The sequence below is a fragment of the Notamacropus eugenii genome, chromosome 1 (assembly GCF_028372415.1).
Source record: "Notamacropus eugenii isolate mMacEug1 chromosome 1, mMacEug1.pri_v2, whole genome shotgun sequence".
Taxonomy (NCBI): Eukaryota; Metazoa; Chordata; class Mammalia; order Diprotodontia; family Macropodidae; genus Notamacropus; species Notamacropus eugenii.
In genome coordinates, this window is record NC_092872.1 from 599,094,213 (window position 1) to 599,105,378 (window position 11,166).

At 36.6% G+C, this 11,166-nt stretch overlaps 1 long non-coding RNA gene across 1 annotated transcript in view; it reads right to left on the reverse strand.

Annotated features, from left to right (window-relative positions):
• LOC140520592 (uncharacterized) overlaps positions 1-10,228 on the reverse strand; it is a 96,843-nt gene extending 86,615 nt beyond the window's left edge. The window contains exon 1 of the long non-coding RNA XR_011972586.1: positions 9,929-10,228. This is a non-coding gene — a long non-coding RNA (uncharacterized lncRNA). The remainder of the gene's footprint in view (positions 1-9,928) is intronic.
• Positions 10,229-11,166: the final 938 nt, after the last annotated feature.

The window sequence follows — 11,166 nt, forward strand, 5'->3', positions numbered from 1 at the left end:
TGATTTTAAAATTATTAATTCATGGGCTTTTTTTGGTTCATTTAGGAAGAAAATGTTGAAAGTTTCATTCTTTTGAATGAATTTATCAGCAATTTCTTAAAGAAACGAATTCATTAATAAAAATGATGTTGAATATTCACTTTTGTATTTAGTGTAGAGTTTAGCAAGTGAATGTGCTTTTCCTCCAGTTTTTGCTTTGCAGTTCATTCCTGATTTAAAATGGAATTTGTTTAATAGAAATCTTTAAGATCTCTTCTTTTTAGTAGCAATCTGTGAGCTTGTTCATTCTGTCTGCACAAGCTTGGTAGATATACCTCTAAGCCCAGAACAAGACTCATTCTTATTTATGTTGTGGACTTAGATTTTCTTCAGGAAGAAAACATTAAAAAGTTTGCTTGAACTGTAAGGGCAAGCTATATTCCAAGGAGCTAACTTTCTGTTCCTTCTTACACACAGGCCAGATTTTCCCTTGAATTCCTGCCTATGAGCCATATGTGATATACAAACTCTTCATATCTGAGAAAACATAAGAAAGTGCTAATGGAATACTTAAAATAAAACCATGCCTTTCAAGTTATTGTGGTCAGCTGGGGAAGTGGGGAGGAAAGTTTTTGAATTCCATTTGTTTGATATTGGTGTTTGAAAAATAAAAAGCTGGCTTGTTCGTTTCTGAGCAGATTTGGGGAGTGACAAGTCCAAGCTTATTTTGGGCAGATGGTTCCTGACTATCCTAACCTGATTTGGGTTCTGGGCTCACATGACACTTCAATAAAGTTTACCATGGGTTATGAGAGAATGTGGTTGAGTGCTTTGCTAAATTTCCAAACACAAATTCATCCAAAAAGTATTTCTGGCAACCTTAAAAAACGGAAAGCTAGAATTCTTATTTGCAACTTGGCAAAATAAACTCAGAGTAAACTAGGTTAGACAGGAATCCCTTATAGGCAAGCAAATTCACTTCAGTCTGAGAGAGGTAATTTGATTAGCAAAGTTCCTAGAAATACACATCAACAAAAGACATGGGTTTAGGGGGAAAAAAATCCAAGATGCAGCTCTCCATGTTTCCTGTATCCACCTGCTCTTTCCCTTTCTTTGTCCTTACGAATTGGGGGAGGTGTGGAGAGAAACCTGGTACCTTTGGGTGAGTTCCTGTATAGGAACTCACTTTTCTATTTTGAAAAGTTTTCCTTTTTAAAAAACATCTTATAGGTACATCAATATTCCATTTTAATTCCTCCCTCTAACCCAAATATGACATTGATAAGTAGAAAAATATGAGGAAGTGATGAAGTCTTAAGAATAGGTACTCTTCAACGTACCTTTTAATTGTAATTACATTAATAATGATGATAATGGCAATTATAGCCATGGCCAATAGTCCTGACTTTTCTTGTCTCTGGATTTTGATGACTCAGGAAGAGAGAGCGAGGCAGATGACTTTGTAAAGCTCTGCCTCATTTAAATCCAATTCACACGAGAGTCAAGATATCACCCCACAATGTCAATATTCCTCTTCGAAAACTGACAAGCAACAATGGCGGTAATAAATAATGATAGAAAACAAATTTGTTTTACATGAAAAATTCTTTCCAATCTGGCTTCAGACTACTTTTTCAGGGTTATAGCATACAGTTTTGCCTCATACATTTTATGTTTCATATAAATTGACTTGTTTGTTATAGACAACATTCCATCTCCTGTCTTTGAACCTCTGCCCAAATTGTCCCCCATTCCCTGAAATGTTTTAGAATGCCTAACTTGTGTCAAGGCTAGTTGAAGTGTCAGAGGCATTGACTGATACCAGTGATTTCTAATGCTCTTGCCCTTCCACATGTGATTTTTAATTTACTTATTCAAGTACATGTCATATCAGTTCAGAAGAATATAAGCTCCTTGAGGTCAATGACTAATTCATTTCTATCTGTGCCACGTCCTTCGCAGAGTATCTGATACAAAGCAGACACTTAATAAATGCTTATGGAATTGAATGGGAGAAGGAAAGAGAATAGACATTTATATACTGTCAACTGTATGCCAGGCACTGTGCTAATCATTTTACAACTATTATCTCATTTGATCTTCACAACACCCTGTGAGGTAGGTGCTTTTATTATCCTCATTTTATAGTTGAGGAAGCTGAGGCAAACAGGTTAAGTGATCCGCCTAGGATCCCATAGCTAGTAGGTATTTGAAGATGGATTTGAACTCCAGTCTTCCTGATTACAGGTTTAACGTCCTATCCTCTAGGTCAACTAGCTGCCTCAATAATGAGTAACGGAGTATTGTTCAGGATCTGGAATCGTACCTTCAGTCAGAAACTCTTTAATCTACACTTCTACCCCAGAGAGAGCCATTAGTTTAAAGTCATCGTAATCAACCAGAGATTTTATTCCTATAGTGCTTTAAGACATATGAAGGGCTTCTGTGGCAACTGTTCTGAAGGAGTATTGATAATGCTATTTCATTGTTCAGACTTAAGGTTTTATCTGGGTAGGGAGTTTCCTGGTGAGGAAACTCAAAGCTCCCTTTGCCAGTGCAGATCAGCCACAAACTTTTCTCCCACTTGCTCTCATCATTGTTTGAAACATTGAGAATTTAAGTGACTTGTTAGGAGTCTTATAACCAGTATGTGTCAGAATCAGAACTGTAATCTGATTCTTTCTGACTTGGAGAACAATTCTCTATTTAACATACTGTACTGCTCTTCAAGGTCTGAATCAAGAATTTTTTTCATTAGTTTTAGGGAAACCCAGGTATGGAAACTCTGTCCACCAATATGGACAAGCAACTTGGAGAAATAGAGAGATAACTTGGTCACTATGGTTACATACTTAATATTTCTCTCTGTCTCTCCTGCTTTGTTTCTTTCCTTCTTTCTTTCCTTCCCTTCTTCCACAATTAGGGTTAAGTGACTTGCTCTGGGTCACACAACTAGTAAGTGTCTGAGGCCAAATTTGAACTTAGGTACCCCTGACTCCAGGACAGATGCTCTATCCAATGCACCATCTAGTATTCTCTCTTCACTCCATCCCAACACCATAGCTAGTATTTCCAAGGCAGGACTTGAATATGAATTCAGGTTTTCATGGCTCTAAGGCTGGCTCTCCATCATACATATATAATTATCTTCATATTTTAAATAAGAAAATCAAGGGGTAAAAATGTTTTTACAGTACTGTTTTATTTGAAAAAATATATAGGGGTGGTGATGATTGGAGATCATTTGGCTGAGCCAAATGAAGGGCTCCACTTTTCTGTTTTCAGCCTAGCCATCTTTGCAGCCCCATGAGCACCATTTGTTAACATCTCTCCTGTCACTACATGCAACAAGTACAATGACCCTGATGTCATTGCCTCAGTTATCTTATTTTTAAAGATGTATATTTATCTTCTTAAATATTTCCCAATTACATGTAAAAAATTTTTAAATCTTTTTTAAAATTTTGAGTTCTAAATTCTCTTCCTCCTTTCTTCCCCCCCCCCCTTCACTGCAGAAGGCAAGCAATTTGATTTCAATTTTAGATGTGAGGTCATGGAAAACATATTTCCATATTAGCCATACGGCAAAGGAAAATACAAACAAAATAAAATAATAAAAATTAAGGAAGTTAAAAAGTGCCTCAATCTGAATCCAGAGTTCATCTGTTTTCTTTCTCTAGAGGTGGACAGCATTTTTCATATCTTTTCTTTGGAATTGTCTTGGATGATTGCCTTGATCAGAATAGCTAAGTCTTTCACATTTGATCCCTCATTACAAAATTGCTGTTACTGTGTACAATGTTCTGTCTCTGCTTATTTCACTCCTCATTATTTCATGCTAGCCTTTTCATGTTTTTTTCTGAAATCAACCTGCTTATCATTTCTCACAACACAGTGGTATTCCGTCATAACCACAACTTATTTCACCATTCCCCAACTGATAAGCATCTTCTCATTTTCCAATTCTTTGTCACCACAAAAAGAGTTGCTGTACATATTTTGGTATTACTTGGTCCTTTCCCCTTTTATCTCTTTGTGATAGGAAACTTAGTGGTGCTATTGCTGGTTCAAAGGGTATACACAATTTTACAGCCTTTGGGATGTAATTCCAAATTGTTCTCCAGAATGGTGGGAGTAGTTCACAACTCTACCAACAGCACATCAACATCCCAATTTTTCTACATCTACTCCAACATTTATCATTTTCCTTTTCTGTCACGTTAAGCAATCTGATAGGTATGAAATGATATTTCAGAGTTGTTTTAATTTGCACTTTTTCTCTAATCAGTAGTTATTTAGATATTTTTTTCATGTGATTAATGATGACTTCATTTTGCTTCAGTTATTTTCTAATGGAACCTTAAGAAAACAAGTGATTAGTAAGGTAACATTTTTCAAAACCAACACATGCCACATGTGTAAACTGAAAACAGCTTTTTTTTGTAAATATCATTGCCAGTAAATTACATGTAAAGATGGTTTTCAACATTCATTTTTATAAGATTTTGAGTTCCAATTTTTTCTCCCTCTCTCCCTCCCTCCCTCTTCTCTCCTTCCCAAGATGGCAAGCAATCTGATATAGGTTATATATGTGAAATCATATTAAATATATTTTCATGTTGGTCATATTGTGAAAGGAGAAACAGAACAAAAGGGAAAAATCACAGAAAAGAAAAAAGTGAAAATAGTATGCTTCATTCTGCATTCAGATTTCATAGTTCTTTCTCTGGAGGTAGATAGCATTTTCCATAATGGGTATTTTGGAATTGGATCATTATATGTCTGTCTTAGATCACTGTATCACTGAGAAGAGCTAAGTCTGTCATCAGGTGATCATTGCACAATGCTGCTATTATTGTATAGAATGTTTTTCTGGTTCTGCTCACATCACTCAGCATCAGTTCATGTAAGTCTTTTCAGATTTTTCTGAAATCTGTCTGTTTGTCATTTTTTACAGAACAATAGTATTTCTGTTCCATTCATATGCCACAGTTTATTCATTCATTCACAACTGATGGTCAACTCCTCAATTTCCAGTTATTTGCCACCACAGAAAGAGTTGCTATAGGTATTTTTGTACATGTAGGTCCTCTTCTCTTTTTTATGATCTCTTTGGAATGCAAATCTAGTAGTGGTATTGTTAGATCAAAGGATATGCACACTTTGATCACCTTTTGGACATAGTTTCAAAGTGCTTAAAGCCATCTACTCTTAGAATATAGATTGCTCTGTCCCACCATAATTATAGTACAAAGAACTGGGTTCAAATTCTAATTCTACTACTGTTTTGTGCTGTCAGCTTGTCAGCTATGACCAAGTCATATCATCCTGCTAGATTTCAGTATTCTTCTCTGTGAAATTAAGCAGGGTGAGGGTATAACATGCTTGCACGTGGGATGGGGAGGATCAGGATTAGATTTAGTGATTTCTAAAGACCTAATCAATTTCAGGATTCTAGGATTTTCATACCTCAACTTTGATCTGGGCCTGTGATTTCTGCTACTATAGAAACTTTCCCTACTTATGCATACCAGCAACTCATCTATAGCAGGGGTGTGCTGGACCCACCTTATAACAGTTGTTAAATTTTCAGTGTTGATCACTTACACCTCTGAAATCAGCAAGTTACAAGTCATGGTTGATTTGTTCTTTTGTTTTCTAGACTGAGAAAGTCATGGAGAAGATAATGTAGATTAAACTAAAAAGTGTGTGATGTGTATTTTTTTTCAGAATGACAATTAAATATTTACCATCATGCCACTGTTTGTACTTTATAGCCTTCAAAAACTTCCAAAGACACTAATGGACTAAGTAATTTGCTTATCCTCATGCAGTAATTATGTGTCAGTGACAGGGCTAGAACCTAGTTTTCATAACTCCAAGATCATAATTCCAAGCTGCCTTCAATAGACTTTAGATTAACTCTATGATACCACTATCAGAAAGGAGTGTCATTTCTCACCTATGTTTTTTCCTTTTGAAAAAAAAAATTGGTTGAACATTGAAGGAAATTATATCCCATTCCACTGATGACCAGTCCTTTGGTTTTTGTATCAAAATGAAAATGAAAGAATCAAAATGTGTCTCAGAGATCATCTGGTCCAGCTCACCTGTTTTATAGATGAAAAAACTGAGGCTCATTTTCTCTTAATTCTATCTTCACAAACAACAAATTATAAAGTAAAAGGACTCCAAGATAAAATTAGATGGATTTTCTAGAGGCAAAAAATGACTTTAGAAGGGCTTTGAGAAGTAATACCTACTGTTTTAGAGTTTCCTCTTGCTTTTGAAATATCTGCATGCTGAGAAAATGGAGGCTGCCAACCAGATCCTATTATAATTGTCTGGTCCATCAGGCACTGAGTCAATGCCGAGGGGGGTGGGGAAGGGGGAAGAGGATCTGTGAACTAAGGGTTTTATATCCTCTCAGCTCCACAAATCACAGAATCAGACTGTGCTTAATTATTCCTATAATTTTCTCCAACTCTACGGACTGTATAACAAGAAGTTGTCTGGGAGTCTATTCTAATGAGATGAGTGGAAGAGGAGGGGAGAGGCAGTTTTGGGGACCACTCAACATACAAGAAAAACAGTGTGCTACTTAATTAAGAAGCAGCTAGCTGATGTTTTAAAAAAGAGCTCTTCACTAGGAGCCATAGGTTTGCTTATAGTCCTAAGCCAGTATTATTACCTCTCAGTGCCTCAGCTTCCTCATCTGTATGATAGGGAGAGTAAAATCTGCTCTGTCTACACAGTTGTTGAGAAAATCACATGACATAATAGTTGTGAAAAAAGCTTCAAAAAGCATGAAGTACAATAGAAAACACTTTGTGTTGACCCCCTAATTACCTTTAGAAAAAAATTTTAAATCCGTAGTCTGACTGTGGATTAATATCCTCCAGCCCTATTATGACATACATGTCCAGTTGTATTTCATATTACTTCATTTTGTGCACTTCTGGTTCTAGTCAGGCCTGCAAAATGCTCCCTATACTTAGCAATCTATCTCCTAACTTCATATCTTTGTACATGTAGTTCCCTTCATTTGGAATGGGTTCCTTTCTCATCCTTCTTGGTGCCTCTAGTTTCCTTCAAAGCACATCTCTTGTGCAAAACCTTTTCTGAACCTATCAACAGTAATGCTCATTCCACTCTTGAAGTGATTTTGTATTGTTTTGCAGGCTCTTTGTTTTTGCTTATCTGTGTGACTGTCCAGTAAAGTATCAGGACATTGAGGATGTTTTGTTTCTCATTTCATATCTCCAATGCCTAGTATAGTAACCAATGTGTAGCAGATGGCAAATTACTGTAGTTGAACTGAATTGATTGCCAGTTAAAAAGGAATTGAGTGTCATTGGCACTAATTTTGGCTCAGTCTTGACTATGTTCCCTACCTCCTCCATGCCCAGGAAACTCCAACTTCCTATTAAAGGACTATGTACCTGGAGAAAGCCAGTTAGGTTTATAAAGAAACCATATACTGCATTTCTGGCTTGACATCATTTTAAATGTATTTTGAGTGCCAAGTTGCTACCCAGAGCTGAGGTTGACACTATTAGTTTGGGTTTTTTTCCCTCTTTGTGTGTTTTTGTAGCAGTTAAGCACGGATATCTCAGATCCAAGGCAACCAAATTGTTTCAAAAGGCAAACAAAGATATAGCTGAAAGCTATCAACCAAGCTGGCACCTCACTCAGTCTTTTTCACAAATCAAATTCAGGCAGTTTAATTGTAGGAGATGCCTAGGAGTACTTCAAAATGAATGACAGATTTATAAACAAACTAAAGATAACTAGGTGAACCCCCTATAAAGACAGCTTTCTGAAATGGAGAAAGTGTCCTTGGACTGGAATATTGACAGTCATGCTGGTTGGGGTTGCTCTCAAAGGTGACTCTTCTTCTACTCTCCTGCATTTCCACCAACATATGTTTACATTAGTTTTATAATGAAACGAATGCTTTCTGGGCCGGGGGAATAAAGAAAAGAAAAGGAACTATTTCTGGTTTCATTTTATTGGTAATAATAACTCCAGGAAGCCAGGCAGGTTTCCTAGATTTAGGATTTTAGAGCCAAATTATCTCTTTGCCATCTCTACTCCATCTCCAACCCTGGAACCTCCGCACATCTCCTAATGGTCAGAAGCTAAGAGAGATATGTTAATTTTTGGAGGTCAACCTGACTATCAGGGAGTGGCTTGGGCTACATCGTGGGTGTCAAGAAAGAAGAAATCATATCGCAGTAGCTGCTTTTATTGCTCGGTTTTTTTTTTCATGTTCCATACTGTTTGTTGATATGGAGTGACAGAGGTGAGAAATGATGACATGAGACTCAATCTTAGTCAATCCATCAATAACTGTGCAAATCCAAAGCCCCAAGCACTGTGTTAGGTACTGGGGATACAAAGATGAAAATGAAATAGACCTTACACTCAAGGAGCTTACATTCTATTGGAGAAATATTTGTATTAATGTTTTGGAATATTTCATGTTTTTTCTATATTTTCTATGTTGTATATTTTTCTACATTCTAATTGTTAATATTATTAGAAAGTTTAAAAATACTTACTATTGTAAAATATTACTGGATGAATACAAACATGTTGGGAACAGAATATTTGTCCAAATAAATGAATGATCAAAAAAAAATAAGCAATAAGAAATCTTGCCTGTACAAGTGTCATGACAAAATAGGATATAACAGAAACAAAAGAATGGGAACAGTCACCATGAATCAAGAGTTCATCAACCAGTGACCAGTCCTCTGGGTGATAGTCTTGAGAATGCAAGTATAACCTGGAGTCAGAACCACTCTAGCTTGGAAAAACTTGCCAGAGCTTACATTCCGTTGGAATAGCCTTCAGGAACTCTGAATCTACTCCACACCACAATGAGCAATCAGGCTCAGGGAACTGTAAAAAATGAAAATCTCAATAACAGCATAATAATTTTGCTGTCAAGATTTTATTGTTCATAGCTGTATGTCCTGGCTTATCGCCTGCTAAAACATTTATTTTTTGAAACTGATTTATTTGATTTTGGCAGAGAAGACTTGAACCAGCACCACTGTGTACTGATGCCAATGACCTGCCACATAACTGGTTGGCTCAGTTTGTTAGAGCGTGGAGATGAAGAAAGTAACCACGGGGTTCATTTTCTGCATAGGTCAATTAGTTTTGCTTACTTTACTGCTGTAAACTGCATTCCTAATCTTAGGTAGCCATGTCAAAAATAGATACTATGGGAAAGAATATGTATAGTTCTAGGGAAATGCATCTCGACTAGGAGAAAAATAATTCAAGGTATATATAATCCTTACTGAAGGTCAATAGATACATAGATAGATAATTTCGTGTATACTATGTGCCAGTTACTGTGTTGAACACTAAATATACAAACATAAATAAAATTTCTCCCTCAAGGAGTTTACATTCTACCAGTGGAAGAAAACATATAGAAGGGTATTATAGAAGAGGAGGTGGATGGTGAGGATTGATTCCCAGCAAGTTAAGGTAAAAGGGTCACCTATTTATTTTAGGAGGGAAGCCAAGGGTGAAGGGGTTCAGGTTTCCAGAGGAATAGAAATAAATGATCAGAAAGTGAAATGGTAATGGTGTGGAGGCCTCGTTCCCAGAGCCAAGGATGCAGTAGCTGACTCCATATTTCTCATTGGGTGAAAAAAGTTAGAGTGTGGGGCCATCACAAGGACATTGAATCAAAAACTTCATCTCTTGTATGTGGAAGATACTTTGTTGCACAATATTTCTGATGACATCACTTTTCCTTCTCCTCCTCATTATACCTTCTAAAACAATACAGTCTTGGGGGGTGGGGGATGACAACCAAACCATTCAAGGTCTACCAATAGTTCTATCAAAATTTGCATTCAATTACAATATAGAGAAGACAAAAATCCCTGAATATGTAATTAGAAGACCTGGATTTGAGGCTTACCTCTTTCATATTCTAGTTGTGTAGATGTAGAGTATCCAACAGCCCTCAAACCCATCAGTGAGTTAGGAGGATGTCTGCCCAAGTATGTGAAGACTTTCCCTGGTGGAATGGGTAGATGAGAACAATTTGTTCCAGTGGCCATGAAGGTGACTGAAGCAGGTACTGTGGAGTACTTAGTGTTTGGTCAAGTACTGAAGACTCCAAGATAATCCCCTGCATCCTAGACCATCACCAACTGTCCTGACTTTTGTCCAGCCACTGAAATTTTATGACTCTGGAGGAAAAAAGTGAAGTTGAGTAATTTGTGCAGCTCTGTCTCTCTTAAATCTAATTCACTCACAAGTCAAGACGTCATCCTGTCATGTCATTGGTTCTCTTCAAAATGAAGAACAAACAACATGTGGGTTTAGGCAAATTGCTTCATTTCCCAGGACCTGTTTCCTCATCTATTATGTTCTGGCCTTACTTACCACAAATGTTTTATAGGAAGCTAAAATGAGAATGTATATAGAACTCTCTATGTCATAGTTATGAAGTACTTTATAAAAGTAAGCTATTATTATTGAGCTACTGTTATTAAATATTTTTATATCACAACATTCATGAGGGAGTACTTGCTAATGCACTCTGGAATTCTAAGAAACAGGAAAACATCAATATTAAATGCAGTTTATCTCTTGCCTCAAATTACCCTTCTAATGTAAGACAGCTCAGTCTTTTGGGAGAAAAAAAGAGAAAACTACTGATTTTAGGATATTTATGGCCATCTAAAGAGGCAGACAATGATTTTGAGATATGGCACTTTCCAGTTGTACATTATCAAAATGTCAGGCTGTCTTTGTTAGTATACTAGTCTTTAAAGGAAACAAAAAGCACAGTGACATGCTATCTCTACCCCTTTGTCAGCAGTCAGGTCTGAGAGCTTTGTTTACTCTGTAAAGTAAAGCTGAGAGGAAGGTTTAAGTGATTTGAAGGAAAAAAAATCCACCAGGACAAAAAAAGTTCTTTTTCCTCCCTGGCAACCCAAGTGTGCTCCCTATCTCTTTGTACCCTGCCATTCACTAAAAAAAAAAAAATTAGTTTAGAACAAAGAAACAAAAATTCCATTCTGTTCTCTCTCAGAATTAATTAGAGAATTTGGAATTTGAAGGAGAGGAGGAGGGAAGGAGGCAAGAAGGTAAGGATGCCAGCCCATTCATTTTATAGATGAGGAAATTAAGGTCCAAAGAGGAGAAATG